The sequence below is a fragment of the Stegodyphus dumicola genome, chromosome 5 (genome assembly GCF_044657685.1).
Source record: "Stegodyphus dumicola isolate Sdum_Otavi_A_Nest chromosome 5, ASM4465768v1".
In the NCBI taxonomy this organism is placed as follows: domain Eukaryota; kingdom Metazoa; phylum Arthropoda; class Arachnida; order Araneae; family Eresidae; genus Stegodyphus; species Stegodyphus dumicola.
Window position 1 is genome coordinate 168,851,162 of NC_140772.1, and position 18,532 is coordinate 168,869,693.

The 18,532-nt window shown below is 31.7% G+C and overlaps 1 protein-coding gene across 4 annotated transcripts in view; it reads left to right on the top strand.

Annotated features, from left to right (window-relative positions):
- Positions 1 to 371: 371 nt before the first annotated feature.
- Nadsyn (NAD synthetase) overlaps positions 372 to 18,532 on the top strand; it is a 45,156-nt gene continuing 26,995 nt past the window's right edge. Inside the window, exon 1 of one of the 4 annotated variants that reach the window (XM_085817358.1) lies at positions 372 to 1,100. The gene's annotated coding sequence lies outside the window, so the exon portion shown is untranslated. Of the gene's footprint in view, positions 1,101 to 1,246; positions 1,366 to 1,522; positions 1,634 to 3,750; positions 3,774 to 18,532 lie in introns of those variants that run through there. The other 3 variants (XM_085817359.1, XM_085817361.1, XM_085817360.1) reach the window with 3 other exon arrangements.

Consider the following 18,532-nt stretch of genomic DNA (forward strand, 5'->3'; position numbering starts at 1 on the left):
TCCAAAACCTGTATCCTTTAGAAGTGACTCGTCCCTCAGAGCTACCTCAGCCTCAAGTCTCGTTAAATCCAGATCAAGATACGGATCTTAGAAGTTCCTCCCAACTACCAACAGCTCTGGATGGTCAGATTGATACCTCAGAGCCTCTGACTGAGTCCCCGACAATAGGCAGACCCATAACCACTAGGGTCGGAAGACAAGTAAAAGTTCCTCATCGACTGAATCTCTGAACTGAGTAGAGAATATGTTGCAATTTCCTAAAATTGCAAAGTGGGAGGATGTTCAGGAACATGCACGAACTCAGTTAATAAACAATAATTTAATATGTTCATTATAATGTAGATTTTTTGTGGCAACAGTGATGTTGTTTACATATTACTTTGAGCGTGATAAGGCATGGGATGCTATTATTTTTGATATGTTTAGAATGCTAAATAAAATAGTTCTTTGTTAATTAAAAAGGTTTTTTCTGCTAAATATATTACCATTCGTCCGAAGTTATTAAATAAGTAAAGAAATTGATCTAATTTCAAACAGTTTGCTTGTTTTAGCTAGTTCGATTTACAAATCCCTGGATCATATCTTCCTAGAATTTCATTATTCATCATTTCCCATTCATTTAATTCAGTTCTCACTTCGCGGGGGAAAAAAAAGCATAAAAACTCAAAACTCTTCATTAAACGCGAACTGTTTACGTAGGCGACATTTGAGGTAGAGGGAAACTTTCGATAAAACCCAATATTTCAGGCAAAATTAAAATGGCTTCTTTAGAGAAACCTCTCATTGATTATTTGCCGGTGAATTGATTAGGCACCAGTGCACCGTTTGCCGAAAATTTACATACAGTAAAATACCAAGGAAGTTAGTTATGTATCAATTCTAACCTCCTTGTAAAATACCGCTAAGCTAAGCTGTTCATGCCAACAAAGATTTCAAAGATAAATTGAGTCCAATTGTATGACTAGCGCCATCTGTATTCCTTGTTAAATATCAAAAGTATATTTCGTCATCGTCATTCGTTTCTATGGTGATCTTGGGAGATACCAACCGCAACTGTGCTAACCGCCGGAGTTCAGCAGACTGTTTATTTAGCATCGAAGGTGCGTGTTCTTGTATATATTCTTAAATAAAATCATCTAATTTTTCTATTATCTTGTAAAATATGTTCTTTCGTCATCTAGTATTTAAACTAAAATCGAAGCACTTCCGCAGAGAACCCGGTAAATGTAAACATCGCCAACTTTGGCGATAATAGTTCTAACTTGGTAACCCTTCAGATTTATTCCATTCGCTTGTTCGAAGTTTGCAACCATTCCTCTTGCGTTTATTTTGTTGAATTAAGACTGTCGTTGTTCGCATTTGCAGGTTTATATTCTTCTTCTCTTATTTATTATTATTTTTTCTGAATTTTTTAACATCGAATAGATAGAAATATTTTCATAGATAGATACCGGTTCGCGGTTCGGGATGAAAGGAAGAAAATACGGCGGGAGGGGTGAATACCAATTTGTAACACGGCTGTTCACGTTGTGCTCTTAATTATTAACAGCTCTAAGAACCATGAGGTTTCCAACCTCTAAAATACTTTGTTTCCGTAGGCGCAAAAATGTGCATGTGTATTTTAAATAATTAAGTAATGCTTTTATTTTTATTATTGGTTATTGTCATATAAAATTATGAGAATAAATCAATTTTTATGGCGTAAAATTTTAACAAGATAGTATATTGTTAATGCTTTTCTAACAATAACCTTTCAAAGGATGGTAGGTGTGACATAAATAGATGATTAAATTGAAATAAAAAAATATTGATTATCTAAGATGACAGAATAGTTTGATGCATCACCATGGTCATCAAAATTAGCAAACTGCTGCTAGTGTAAGGAATATATTGTTTTCTTTGTTAACTGGAATTTAAGACAAATTTTTTTCGTATATTACGTTTAATCGGTTAATTTCAGTATATTAATACTAATTTATATTTTTTAAATGAATTTTTATTTCCGTTATAAATGCTTATATATTGTCTAATGCTTAATAATATATTCTTTTCTGTGCTAACTTGAATTTAATACAAATTTATTTTCGTATATCACGTTTAACCCTTTAGTTTTACATCTACATGCATATTATCTGTGAATTTTTACTACCACATGCTTAATATATTGTTTTATCTGCTAACTTGAATTTACATGCAATAAAAATCACCTTTACAAAATATCACGTTTACGGCTCGGCTCATCGTCGATGAACCGCGAGCTTGGCGAGTAAGAATGCAACGGCGCCAACGGGTTCTTTCCCGAAGCGCCAACGGGTTCTCTGCGGATGAAAAAGTAAGTTTGGCAAAACCTTCTCAGGAGAATGATTCATGTCAGATGTGTGCTTCATTTTTTTATAATTATTTACAATCAAAATTAAAATCACCTTGAGAAGGGCATCTTTTGGTGTCTGCCGCAAAAATCGTATGCATATGTTAAGTAGAATAATCAGAATGACATTGATTTTAGTTATTTCATTAATATATGTGTATGATTATATCTGGTTGCTACTTTTAAAAATTAAGGGCTAATCTTTGGAATATGGTAACAGGTACTTTGGCAACATTTTGGTAAGGCGATAAAGGTTACTAGCTAGGACTTTAGCAATAATCTGCGAAGTACACAGTTCCAATTACAGATTATTTTATCTTAGAGAAATCGGAGATCATGTGACATTTATGGACGAATCACAGTTCTTTAATCCAAAAAGGAGGGAAATTTGCAAAAATATCTGCAGTACTGCATACTATTTTGTATGTTCAGCTTCATTCCATCTTGTATCTTGTGTGAAATAGTGTTGGTTAATATTTGGATCCCATGGCCTTCTCTAAAGTAAATTCCAAATTTTTATTGTATTTATGTGATCATCCAAAAGAGTTGCTTGAATGGTGTATGAGTGTAGGATTAATTGCAGATAAATATGAATGTCCAACATGTGAGAATGAAATGAGATTGTGTGAAAGGAAGGATATTACAGATAAGTTTGAATGGCGGTGCAAGAAATCTGGTGAAAATGGACATTTTATGAAACGGAGTGTAAGGAAGGGTACCTGGTTTGCTGAAAGTCGTTTGAGTATGGGTGAAATTTTATTAATTTCTTACTACTGGGTGAATCGACTGCCAGTTGACTACTGGATTTCCGATTTAGAAATTAGCAGTAGTACTGCAGCCGATTGGAACTGTTTCTGTAGAGAAGTGTGCGTGGAATTTTGCAAGAATGATATGGGTATGCTTGGTGATATGGATGTTATTGTTGAAATTGATGAAAGTAAGTTTGGCAAATGCAAGTATCAGAGAGGTAGGAGAGTGGAAGGAAAATGGGTGTTTGGTGGGATTGAAAGGGGAAGTAATAAGTGTTTTTTTAAGGTTGTGCCAGAAAGAAGTAAAGATTGCTTATTAAGTTTCATTAAGCAGTATGTATATCTTACCTGGTACAATAATAATATCTGATTGCTGGAAATCGTGCCTGTTTGGAGGATGAAGGTTTTCAGTATCTTGCTGTTAACCATAAGTATCATTTCAAAGATCCTGAAATAGGCACACATACGAATACGATTGAGGGCACATGGGGTGCTATAAAAAGTGCTATTCCTAAGCATTATGATCAGCAGAATTTTGCTTTTTATTTAGCAGAAAATGTATGGCGGAAAAATTCACAGAAAAAATCATTCAATGATTTTGTCGAATCCATAAAAAAGTTTTTCCGCCATACACTCAAGATTCTGAAGAAGATTAGGTAAGTTAGTATTTTTAATCATTTGAAGAGATTATTTTTATGCATTCTTCTAAATATAAGCAATAAATAAATCAATATGCTATTAGAAAATTTTTATTAGCAATAAATTAGTTTAAAATAACTAAGATTTTAAGCTAATTTTTATTAATTTAATGTATGTGTTTATTTATATTTTAACTATTTTTTTTAATTTATTTATATTTTAATTAAATGATAGTGATTTTGTGCATCATGCGTTTGTAACATTTTGGAATACATTTCAGTAGAAGTAAACCTGCATGGAAATAAGTTAAATATTTGACACTAAGTATTTGCAACCCTTTTTAATGTTTGCCGTATAAAATCGCAGGTGACTTTTATAATGAATAATTTAGAGGGAAAAGTTCTTGCATATTTTATTTATTTTATACGTGCAAATGTTCATCCCTGGAAATGGTATATGCAAGCTGAACATATAAAAGCTTGCATAGTATACATACTTTTTAGCGATCAGGTAATCTCGTATATCAAAGATTCACAAAATTTTCCCGCATTTTCGTGCAAATTTTTCTAATTTATGAGAAAAATTATTTACATGTTTCATATATAAATTTGCCCTGTAAAAATAAATTTCTGTGCATGTTTGTTCTACTACTTTCCGGAAAATTCCGATCGTGATTTTAGCTAATAAGAACTTGGAAACAATTTCGCACGTAATCTTCGTCATGATTAAGGGTAAAATCCTAGTATACGGTGCAGCGTTGGTGCGATTTTGAAAATTATCGCCAACGCCAAAAACGATTCAAAGAACGTCGCGATTTTGAAAATTAGCGCCAACACCAAAAATGATCCAAAGAACATCTATATACTATACACTATATACTATGTGTCTATATACATAATATATACTATATATAACTATATATATTCTTTGAATGACCTGTTTACTACTCATCGTACGTGTCCCGTTTTTACTGCTCATCATAAAGTCACCAAAAGTAGCCAAATCCCGTGTGCACCGGATACTAGGATAAAACCTGATCAAGCACTTTAGTTCCATAAAAGTTCAAGCATAAGCATAATTCGGCTAGCAGATTGTTGGAAAAAAATGCTGAGTAAAAAAAAAAAAAAAAAAAAGCCTTTACTTTGTGAAAACAAAATGGCGTCCAAAAAAAAAAAACTAGCAGGTTGCTGTAGCAAGGTTGGTCGCCAAAAAATCGCTAAGTTACCATAATTCGAAGATTCACAATGCAGATATGTTTTAAACTCGGTAACATATTCTCAAACTTTAATTTTCATTACGTAGTACGATATAAATGATTAGGTTTATTAGTTATTGATAATAATTATTTTTCCAATTTAAATGGAAGCTCCTCAAAGCTTAATTAGGACTTTGCCTCTTAAAATTAAATGTAGCATATATTGACAGGTTCAGTATAATGCTATATCATGGCTTGGTACTTCCTTGTGAAAGCAATCACTGGCACAGCTTTAGTATTAGTCCTTTTGGGCGACATTTTGGAGCGATAAATGTAAAATTCTGATAACCGTGGTAACCCTAAATACTTAGTTAAAAAAACATGCCGCCATTTCTGTCCACGTAACTTTAACGAATTTGGTAGGTATCAGAGCTTTGATGGCAGGAGGGATAAATTGCATGTTTTTCTTTTAAAGTTACGTTTGTGTTAGGAAAGCACAACATTTAAAATATTTTTAAAAAAGCTAAAATTTGATAGTTAAAACTGATGCTTTTAATATTACATCACATGAGTCTTGACATTTTTTCATATGTCAGCTCTGCATATTATTATAAACTCCACCCCCAAGAAAAAAAAACACATTTTCAGTAGCATGAGGTAAACTCTTTGTGTTTCCTTTGCTAAGGAGATCAAAATTACCATGGTCTAAAAATACTTTTTTGCCTCATATTAGAACGATAGGGATGTGCAATTGCATGAATTCATAGGTTCAAATCAGGACCAAAATTATTGCTTTTATAACATTTTTATAATTTTACTGACTATAAAAAATATAATGATTATGGAATATATTGCTTATAATTTACAGTTCTCAAATTTTGTAAATCTTACAACCTAATAGCTGTATATGAATAACCTTCACTGAGTATTATTACTTTTATTAATAGTATGTTGACATAACAGTCGACTTTTTATTTTAAATTTTATACCAATTTTCTACATTACTTAAACATTTTATCTAACAGAAATCTGAATTTTTTGTAATAAAAACTCTATAATAAAAGTAAGAGTACAATTTATATATAAAAATTTGACTACATGGCAAGCACTTAGATACTGATTTCAATGTCTTTAAATGTTATTATTATAAAGTTTAGATATATTCTTATTAAGTTAAGATATACTTTTATTCTCTTATAAAGTTTAGATGTACAGAACAGAAGACACACTTTGTGCTTACAACTCAGTCAACCACTTGTGGCAAGATAACTTATGATAACAATTAAGTTCAAATGTAAAATTTAAATTCAAATAAATCAATTTAATGCAAAGTTGGTTAAAAACTTAACCGGCATGGAATTCAACTATCAGCAATTACAATGCAAGACTGAAAACTACAAATCTTATCTTATCTAGCAACCTAGTAATGTGGTCTCGAAAGGCAAAACACAGTTTGTTTTACAAACTAAAAACTTCATTTAGATTCTGGTGGGAAAATGGATGGAGGAAATTGATAGTAAAGATCCCAAGCATAAAATAACTCTGGTTACAAAATAAAGAATGTTACATTATACTTTGTGCCCTGATTAATTATTCACTACATGAAATAGTGTAATGCATTTTTGTTTGCATCATATACAAATCATTTATTTTATTTAAATGCTGTCCAAAACTGAGCAGGATTTTGCAGGCATATTGACCATATTTTTTTACCTATAGATGCAACACTTCTTCACTTCAGAAGTAAGATTTAGAATTAAGAAATAAGAAAATAAGAGAGAATTATGAATAGAAAATAAATATATATGCAGGCTAGCAGAAGAAGGATGCCTTCATAAGCTTTTTAAGAGAAACTGGCTCAGATTCACATTACATGTACGAAAAACCACAAAAACTCCCATATAGCCAGCCTGAACTACCACTGTTCAGTGGCTTATCACTCCAACACTAGTGGATTCCAATGACTGTTCGAATTTTTCACAGAAATCATCATTTATGACGATTGTTGTATTATTACCATTGGTACAAAATTTACTCATTATGATAATTTAATTTTAGCTTTTAAATTATAAACATAAATTACCGGGTACTTTTTCGTTTCGCCGGCGCAAATCTCGCCAAGCAGACTTTATTGGCGACAACATACAGTATACACATAAAAAATGTTAGTTTTAAGAATTCTTTTTTTAAAGGCATAAACATTTTAATATCGCTTAAAATTTTATAAAAAACCGATAAATAAAGACAATAAATTTGTAAAAAGACATTAATTTAAGAATTTACTACGCTTTCATGGTTCATCATCCTGATTCGCCGGTTCATATCACGTGACCCCAAGCGATCTCATCTCACGTAAACTACTCTCTACAAAAATCTAATGCTCTCAGTAATTATTTACATTAATTTCAAGTTAAATCTCAATTTGGAACACAAGTTTAAATGCAAGAAATATTTCAATTCGTACGAATAGCTTACTCAGAAATTATGTAAAACTGCAGTGCTTTACTTCTAATGCATTCTCATTAGAATTGATGAATTTAACTCTTGACTTTACCTTTTCTATATTTTCGGCTTCGGGTAAGCGCTGTGATTGCATCCTAATTGACTTAATTACCGAAAATGGCCTTGGACATAAAACTGAACTATCTGATAAAAATTCTATGTAATTGTATGTCAGTATTGAAAGAAACAATCAATCTGATAAGAAAAAGCTGCGACTTGTTTTGAAAATGAGGTGTAAAAGGTTACCAGCGAGAATATTCCGTTTGGCATCGGTTGCACCATTATTAGTGACTTTATCGCTTGCGCCGGCAAAACGGAAAAGTACCAATTACCGTTAGCTCAGTTTTTAAGAGCCATAGTAGCAAGTACCTGGAGTACGAAGAAAAAAGCGTGATTCGTTTACTTATAGCGTGGTTCGGCAACACGAGTGAGTGGGGTCGAAGGTCACATTTCATTACCACTTATCACGAGTATAGAACGTTGCACAGTATTTTGTTTTCGTATTTTGTCTTTCATCTTCGATAACGTTGATGAAACATCGCCGGAGTTTTAACTGCTGATTTAAACTCAAGGTAGTTGAGAAAGCTGAAAAAGATGAAATAGAGAAGCGGGCCGTTATTGGTTTAATCCTAGTATTCGGTGCACACGGGATTCGGCTACTTTTGGCGACTTTATGATGAGCAGTGAAAACGGGACGTATACGATGAGTAGTTAACGGGTCATTCAAAGAAAATATATAGTTAAACATAGTATACAGTATATATACTATGTGTGTATACTATATATATAGGCGTTCTTTGGATCATTTTTGGTGTTGGCTATAATTCTCAAAGTCGTGCCAAGGCTGCACCATATACTAGGATTTTACCCCGTTATTTTGAAGTGGACAAAAAAGCAGTGAGAAATTGTCACAAACAAAAGGATGTGTTTAAAAAGCACGGGAATATTGCCGTATTAAAAAACGTAATTTCGGACGTATAGTCCGCGGACTATCTGACGATTTTTGAAATTTTTTTTATATAAAATTGTGTCTGCGGACTATACGTGCGAAATTACGGTACTTGTAATAAATTTAGGGATGGAAGCACTTCCGCAGAGAACCTGGTAAATGTAAACATCGCCAACTTTGGCGATAATAGTTCAAACCTGGTAACCCATCGGATTTATCCTATTCGCTTGTTAGAAGTTTGCAACCATTCCTCATGCGTTCATTTTGTTGAATTATCACTGTCGTTGTTCGCATTTGCAGATTTATATTATTCTTCTCTTATTATTATTCTTTCTGAATTTTTTAACAAAAAATAGATAGAAATATTTTCGTAGATATATGCCGGTTCTCGGTTCGCGATGAAAGGAAGAAAATACGGCGGGAGGGGTGAATGCTAATTTGTAACACGGCTGTTCACGCTGTGTTCTTAATTATTAACAGCTTTAAGAACCATGAGGTTTCGAACCTCTAAAATAATTTGTTTTCGTAGGCCGCAAAAATGTGCATGTGCATTTTAAATAATTTAGAAATGCTTTTATTTTTATTATTGGTTATTGTCATCTAAAATTATGAGAATAAATCAATTTTTATGGCGTAAAATTTTAATAAGATAATATATTGTTAATGCTTTTCTAACAATAACCTTTCAGAGGATGGCAGGTGTGACATAAATAGATGATTAAATTGAAATAAAAAAATATTATTGATTATCTAAGATGACAGAATAGTTGGATGCATCACCATGGCCATTAAAATTAGCAAACCATTGCTGGTGTAAGGAATATATTGTTTTCTGGGCAGTTTTCTGTGTTAACTGGAATTTAGGACAATTTTTTTTTTCGTATATCACGCTTAACCGGTTAATTTCAGTATATTAATACTAATTTATATTTTTAAATGAATTTTTATTTCCGTTATAAATCCTTATATATTGTCTTATACTTAATATATTCTTTTCTGTGCTAACTTGAATTTAATACAAATTTATTTTCGTATATCACGTTTAACCGGTTAGTTTTACATCTACATGCTTATTATCTGTGAATTTTTACTACCATATGCTTAATATATTGTTTTGTCTGCTAATTTGAATTTACATGCACTAATAATCACGTTTAGGGCTCGGCTCATCGTAGATAAACGGCGAGCTTGGCGAGTAAAAATGCAACGGCGCCAACGGATTCTTTCCCGAAGCGCCAATGGGTTCTCTGTGGATGAAAACCCTTAGGGATTAAAAAATACACTTTTCTTAATATTTTTACCATTTACAAAATTTAATCATAAAAAGTATTTCTAACGCTGCTACAAAACTTGCTCATTATAATTTAATTTGATTTTCATCACTTTGAAATATTTTTTTATTTTCTTTTAATAACAGAATCTAAGAAACTAAAGTAACATATACTACTAGTTTGCAATGCATTTATGAACCTCTTGTAAATTTCATTATTCATAACATAAAAATTAACCTTTTGTAAATTTAAAATATTAGCTAAGTACTAATATAATATAAATATTAACTGACTACTTAAAATATTAATGTTTAATACATTAATATTATATTTTGTAATTTCAAATATTAACCTTTTGTAAATTTCATTACTTATAACATAATCACTGCCATAAATTCATTTACGGTAGTGTTTCAAGAATTTATCATAGCAGTACTAGAAATGTTGAAAATTAGAGAAAGACTGTTTATTCTGATCAAGAGCTTATTTTTTAGGATTGTTATTTAGTCTAGATCGGGTTTTGTTGACAATCCGCCATTTTTTTCCGATCTTCAAAGCCCGGGTATACATTGGCGACCGAAGTTTGTCGCCAAATCAAAAAATCGCCAAAGGGACCAATACTAAAGCTGTTCCTAATCACTTAAGTCCTTGGTGATATCTGAAATTTATATGTCCTGTATTGGGCAATTAAGTTTGCTAATTTTGGTGACTGAGGTTGGTGACCAGTTTAACAAGGGAGAACCCATGCTTTTCTTTCATAAATTGTGACCTTCATTGAATGATCATAATATGCTGATAATTAGATTATTTTAAATGTTTTAATGTATGCTGAATTATGCAAGTATGCTCATATTTAACCACATTATTATTATTATTATTAAATGGTTTTACTCTGCTGTGCTTTACATGATTCTAGATTTAGAAATGTTGCATCTTCTAAGTAATATTAAGGTATATTTGTACATACTTTTATAACAATAATTGTTTTATATGCTTGTCATTAAAAAATGTAGGGATAATAAATTCTGTTCACTTGCAATGCATATGATGGTTTTGGTACTCTTCTGTTATTGGGACCAGATTCAGAAATGCATGTATGTATACATGTATGTACATATGTGGCGAACTGGCTTGTTATGTATGTTATATACGGATAAGTTATGAAACCTTCAGGCAGCCAACCCATTCAACCACTGACATATTACAGAAAAGTATGTTTAAGTGTTTGAGAATAACAAGGGAGGGGGAAAAAGGGAATATAGAAGACCTTGGCCTCATAGTTGGGGAATAACATTAGTTTGATGTTAATGAGCAATTTAAAATATAACAAGGTTTCAAAGAATAAATTTAAAAACTGAATAACAGTTTTACCAATTATAAATTAGAGCCAATTAAAAATTCTTTGATTTGTTATTTTGGCTTTGTGTATTTAAAATATAACAGAGTTTCAAGGAATAAATTTGAAAATTGAATAACAGTTTTACCAATTATAAATTAGAGCCAATTAAAAATTCTTTAACTTGTTTTTTTGGCTTTGTGTAACGTCGTACACAAAGCCAAAATAACAAATCAAAGAATTGCACAAACTCGGTATCCATGTACACATTGACCTAGTTTCACTTAAAAAAACATTGGAGAATTGCACAAACTTGCCATTGCCCCTTGATTTTGTCCATGTACACATCGATCTATTTTCACTTAAAAAGTCAAAAGAGCAGCCAACAAAAAATATATAATCTCATTAAACAACATTTTAAATCAAACAACATAAAAAAGGAAATTCACTTTGGCACTACACAACAGAAATATTCACATACCTTATTTAGAGTTTCCTCTGTCTTCAGTCAAACAAAATCCCTTAACAACATCCAAAAACTCTCTAAAATTATCTGAACTGGAGTCTGTATACTGGCGTCGCCACATAAATTCACAAAGATAAGAGTCAAAAATAATTCAGCCATTTTACCATCTAAACTTTAAAACTACAATGTAGTTCGGAACCAGCACACACCACAAGCCCTTACAAATCTTTTCCCATCATTCAAATTCACCGCAATCATGCAGCGAATTATGTCATAATAGGGTTTCCATAACATCCAACTATGCAGGCTACCGTAAATGAAACAACAACTTTGCGATAATACAAGGGGCCCCCTTAAATCTACTCTAACTATTATTTTCTATCATTGTTTCTTGTAATGATAGCAAAAATATATAATTTAAATAGTAAAACCACACATAGGTATAAGACACTCTTTATAGTAAGTTTTGATTGCTTGCAAAGAATTTTAAATTAGGTAAAAAGGCAACCTTGGATTGGCATAGAAAACACTGTAAAATAGAAAAAATGCATTGGCCTAAAGTTTGAGGTCATGTGTTTAGACTGATAAGACTTAGTATAAAGTGTGCAGGGCTCTTTTAAAATGTTATTTTCCTAATATTATGATAAAAAGTCTTCAAAGTCGAAAGAGTTGGATGTTAATGTTAAAAACATGATTATTTGGCTCAAAAATGAGATTTTAAAATATTGTGCTATGGAAATACAACTAAACAGAAGTTTATTTACTGAGTGTTGTAGAAAAGTTCAGTGAGACAAGATCGACAGAAAATAAGATTAGAAGTGGACGGCATATTTTCTCAAGGAAAAGGCATGCATTATCAAAGAGGTTAAGAAAAATTCTAAAGTAAGTGCACCCCAGTTAGCCAAAGATGCTGCTAAATATTTCACATAAAGCTCTTAGTGTACAGACTATACAGAATGTTTTACAGAAAGAAGGTTATGGAAGAGCGGCTAGGGAAAAAACCTTTCATTTCAGAAATAAACAAAAGAAAGAGATTAGATTTTGCAAAATCTCAGATAATTTATCAGATGACTTTTGGAATACAGTTATTTTCTCCAACAAGTCGAAGTTTAACATTTTCAAGAGTGATGGATGACAATATGTGTGGAGAAAGCCAAACACCAAACTGGAAAAACAGCATTTAACACCAACTGTGAAACATGGTAGAGGGAGCATCATGGTTTGGAGCTGTATGGCAGCAAATGGTGTTAGTAACCTGTGCTTCATTGATGGTATTATGACAGCACGCATGTACACTGCTCAAAAAAAAAAATGGGACAGTGTTATATCTCCCGTTCTACTGGGCCGATTAACAAAATTAAAACTGCGTTTTTCATGTCTCGAAAGCACGACTTAGGATATATATTAGATGTATATATAGCACTATTCTAACATAGGTATTTTGACACAAAACCGGACTTTTTCTGAAATAACATATCAATATTTTTCCATATTTCGATTCTACGACTCAAATTATACCAGAATACCAAGTTTTGTAAAAATCGTAAGAGTAATTTTTAAAATATTACCTCTCAAAATTTTAGCTCCTCAATGTTAATTGAATTTGGTAAATATTTAATAATATCTCTTTTTTTATTAAACTTTTATTATTTTTTCCTTTCACATTTTGAAATTTAGGTTCATTCCAAATAAAATTTACACATTTTTTGTGTTTTATTTTTTAAATTTCTATTTTTAAATAATTTTTATAAATTTTTCGAAAAAAATTTTGAATTATAACCTATAAAATTTTTACCATCATCTTAAAGTAGGTGTATTTTTAAGCATATCTGCAAAAAATTAGACTTTTTTATTCAAAATTTTCTAAGATATACACGAATTTACATATTTTCGCGTTTTGAAATTTGGCATCTTTTTTTTGAGTGATAATAACGCCAAATGTGGTTTATGGATTTTTGTTACAGTGAATTGCCACAGCTATTTTTAACCTTAAATTTCAAGTAAAATTTTTCGGAGAATTAATTATATGAAATATTTTTCCTCATTGATGTGTAATAAATATTTATTAATACTATATGAAAAGCTATTTTTTTAAATAACAGATGATATTATTCAAATTTTTAAAAAGTACTTTTTTTTAAATTTCTCTCTTTCTTCCTTTTTTTTTAAAAAAAATAAGAGTAAATTTTTGTAAGAGTAACTTTTTACCTCCGGCGTTATATCGTCTGCTACTTTATTTTAACTTTGTTTAAATCGAATTGTCTAAAACTGAGAATTTTCATTTGATGTTTATTTGAATTTTATGAAAATATTTTATGACGTTAACTGCATAATTTATTTCTAAAGAAACTGTTGCTTATAAAGTGGCTGAAAGTGCTGTTGATACTATCATCCATATTTTTAAAGCACAGTATATTTTTAACAAAGCATAAGATTTAGAATAATCATTTTTATAAAAGTCAAATTATGATATAAACATACAATCCTCTAGAGACCGAATTAACGGAAGTTCAATGGTTATGTAGAAATGATCTGCAGCTACTTAGTGGCTGGATAAGTCAGCAGGTTCTGTGGACAAGTAAGAATAATTATATAAATGACACCCAACATCCTGGATTCAATTAACAACAAGGATACGATGTTTATTAAATGAATTTAAAAAGTTTTAAAACATAAAAAATCAACTAATTTTTTATCCTAAAATGTATTATTGTGCCTAGTGTATTTTCATTATATCCTTAAAATTCTAATTTAGAATGTAATTGTCAAGAACTGAATCCTAATCATCAGTAATATAATAAGTAATTATTACGATTATTAATAAATCCTTCTTATAAAGTAATTGCAAATATTTCAAAAAACTTTCTGTCGGAATGAAAATATTTTTCTATGCAAATATTTTTAATTTTATATTAATCAAGATTGCACACGATATTATTTATTTACACTTCAATTCTTACCATCAGCTCTAGTAGAAGTTACAAATCAATTATATTTAATTAAGGATTGGATTGGATTGGATTATTTAATTATGGCAAAGCACACGAGGGTTATCTGCCTAAAGGGAGGGATTCCTTCGTGGAGGACTTTCTAAGGGAAACTGGCTCGTATACATGTTACACATGGGGAAAACCACGAAAACGCCCATGCAGCCAGCCCGTTCGTGGGATTCAAAACTCAGACCAAACTACCAGTGTTCAGCGTCTTTACCGCTCGGCTGCTGGTGGGCTATTTAATTAAGGAATGACCATCTAAGTTTAAAAACAGCGTACCATAACAGCAATTCAATTATTGGCGCCATATCTTTCATGTTACTCCCGATTGGCAAGCTACATGATTTTAAATGAGTATTCGGGTTTTGCTAGTAACTTCAATTGAAAATCGCGCTTAAACTAGGTTAGTTGGTTATTTGAACATAGAAAGAACATGGGAACTATTTGATTAAGATGCTTTCATAGAGAACCTTTGTAAAGAGAACCTAGAAAACTACGAAAACCAACCATGCAGCCTGGGTTAGACTTCGCAACAAACAATTAGTGTTTAACAATCTTCAAATGCTAGTCAACTGGTGAGGCTTAAATTAAATCTCCAATTTAATATTTTATTTGTAAATATTTAAAATATTGTTGTATTCTTAGACACAAAAAGCAGAATTTAAGTTTTGTTAACTCGTTAGTAAACTACCAAGCCGTAGTGCAAATGAACATTCAATTTCTTTTGCAATAATTGTATTCACTTAATATTCTTGGAATATGAGCTAAAGAAGGAATGTTCTCGGAAGATTAAAGAAGTGTTTAAATACAGTGATATTAGGTTTGTCTTACTAGCTCAGGATCAAAACAATTCTGCAATTGCCCGAGCAGTTGACTTGTAAATGGCCGTGAATTAAGCAGATGACTTTTAATCTTACGTTTTCAGTCAGAAAACATATTCCAAATGTTTTGTATTGCATGACAATGCATGTTTTCATTATTCAATAAACAGTCGGAGAACCGCTTGTGTTCCGAAAATAAGTATGTGTATTCAATCGTCCTGCATGTTCTTCAAATTTATCTTCTTGTGATTATTTTTCTTTCCCAAAAACTAAAGTTGCCTCTCAAAGGAAAGTGTTTCGACATTGAAGAGACTAAAGGAGTACGACATCTACTTTTAGAGGCATGTCAAAAACAAATCTTTACAAGCCTTCTCTTCCATTACATGTTGCGCAGTCAGACAAAAAATTGCATCAGCGTAAATTTTATAATCTATTTTTATTCCACTCTGATTACTTTATTAACATACAATGAATATATACTAAATCTTTTACTTCAGCTTAAGTAATTCGGAATTGTTGTCGGAACTAGGACTTAGAAGATAAGTCAAATTAAATATTTCGATAACCCAATAAATTCAAGGTCGAAGTTTCAATATTTTATTTTCGGAGGGAGGGGAATTTTTTTCAGTTTTGGTCCATTATCCTAAGTATATTTGCTTCGATTCTTTATTTTTCCATAAAAGCGAAAAATTTACGCATGGTTTACATATAACGCATAGCTTCAAATTAAAATTTAATAATATACAGAGTGGTTATAATTAAAGTTCCACATTGAAACAATCATAAAAAGAAAACTACTGGATCAAATGTTATCAAGCTTGGTAATCGTGTAAAGGAGGTCATAGGAATTTATTTTCCGGGAAAAAAAGGAAGTTCAAAACCTCACTACCAGGGGGGAAATGGCGCTGTATGCAATATTGTTAAACGAAATATGGGTCGGAATCTAACTTAACCTTTTGTTACACGGGTTTAATATGTTGTATACCCTTAAGAAACTTTGAAGTAAGCAAATTACTTTCATTAAGGCATTAAATTTGATAAAAGTCGAGTGAGCCATCCGTGTAAGTGAGAAATTCGTCCGTGAAAACCACGAATTAGCTATTAGAAAATGTGAGATCGCAAATCACTCGCACAAGTGTGTACAATCTGGAAATCGTTTTCTTACAGATCGCTAATTTGTAATTTTTTAAGCCTGAGTTCGGCCCTAAAACATGAAGATACTGATTCAAAAAGCTTTTAATCGATTTGGGCCAAAGAAACCTCTCGTGTTATCTATCTATTTCCATTGCATTCTCCTACTGCATTCGATTGCATAGCAGTTATTCCACACCGTTTAGTGTTGAATGACAGCTAGTTTTATAACTGAACAACCATTTTTCTCTGAAGAGGAGCCGACAGTTGGACCACTGTGATTGCAGGATAGGACAGGAACAAGTACAGGGGGCACCACGCCATCGCCATTGACAAAAATGGTATAGCCCCCATGCACTACCTCTCTGGCGTACCGCCCCTTCCACAGGGGACCTGATTACGGTATACATAGGACATAGTACTAACAACAAATAAGACATAGAACATCATAGTGTTACAACATACTTCGAGACATAGGACATAGCATTAACATATGGTTACAGATTATTTACAGTGCAAGAAGTTATGTTCATTATAGAGCTTGTTGGTTTTGGCACCGCCCATTTCCACAGGGGACCTGATTACAGTAAACATAGGACATAGCACTAATAACGTATAGGACATAGTGCAACATACTTCAACACATAGGACATAGCATTATCATACTATTACAGATTATCTACAATGCAAAACGTGATTGTCACAATGCACTGTGATTGCAGCTCACTTAGAGTCAATGTTAAAATGTTTCGTGATACATTAGCTGCAGTAACGTGGCATTTTAGATACTACGATTTTTATGCAGGGCTGGGCCCCACCTCACGTGTGTCGCACAGTTACTTAGGCAACATTTCACGAATAAACGTCTTATAGGTCGACATTTTCCCTCTTCCCACCAGACCTCAACCTCTGTGACTTTTGGCTATGGGGTTATCTCAAAAGCACTGTTTATGGTGATAATCTAAGCAATTTGACAGAAATGAAAAATGTGATACACTGACATGCCCGTAACATTCCTCCTGATATGCTAAGAGCTGCTGTTGAGAATGCAGTAACAGGATTTAACTTGCTTTCTGACAATGCTGGACAATATATTGAACATGCTTTGTAACACGTTTCGAAAACTATTAAACACATTTTAAACAGATGTTTTCATGTCTTATTTCATTTAACAATATTGTATAAAGCACCATTTAAACTCCTTTTCTTTCCGCGGAAAATAAATTCCCATAACCTCCTTTACACCATTCCCAAGTTTGATAACATTTGGTCCAGTAGTTTTCCTTTTATGACCATTTCAAATTGGAACTTTAATTATAACCACCATGTAAATTAAACTTTAAAAGTTTGACAATTTGGTTCAAGGTCCCAGCTTTAAAAATATATATATATATAAATATAATCTTTTACATTAATCCTCTTAGAAAGAATGTTTTAAGAAGCTAATTTTTCTCTTGCATTATAGATTGTATAAAAAACATGATCTTTAATATGATTTAGATTGTTTCAGCCGATATAAGAATTGGGTCACTTGGTGGTACAGAATAAACCGTGCTGGACTGTTTTATTTGTCATTTAGCAAAAATTTTTTTAATTAAAATATTTATCCTTTTGACTTCGCTTTAAACTTTATTTATAGTTCAAATGACTAGAAAAGCTGTCTTCAGCTGAAACGCAATTCATGTAATTGATATTTTAAAAAATTGACAAGAATGCAAAATTTATGGAAGTCTAGCAATCGAAAAATCTTAATTTTCTTGTGTGAACACTGAAAATAACTGTAGAAGGAAAGAAGAAAATTAGGGAGAAAAGTAAGCAAAAATTTTCAGGGAAATTTGGCTGTCAGACATACCAAGATGTTTCAAAAAGTTGGACGTTTTTGAATATACTTTCAGGATACTTCAAAGAATTTAGCTGTTCAAAGAATTTAGCAAGAGAAAACACTTGGACGTGTACACCAGCAAATACCATTAATTGAGCTTGTGTTAACTCTTTAACTGTCGAGTTATTTTGATGATTTGGGTACACAAATTGTCGAATTTTTTTATTGGAAAAATCAAATGTTTAGTACAAAATAAAATATACTTAAGTAGTTAAAAATATATATTTTGA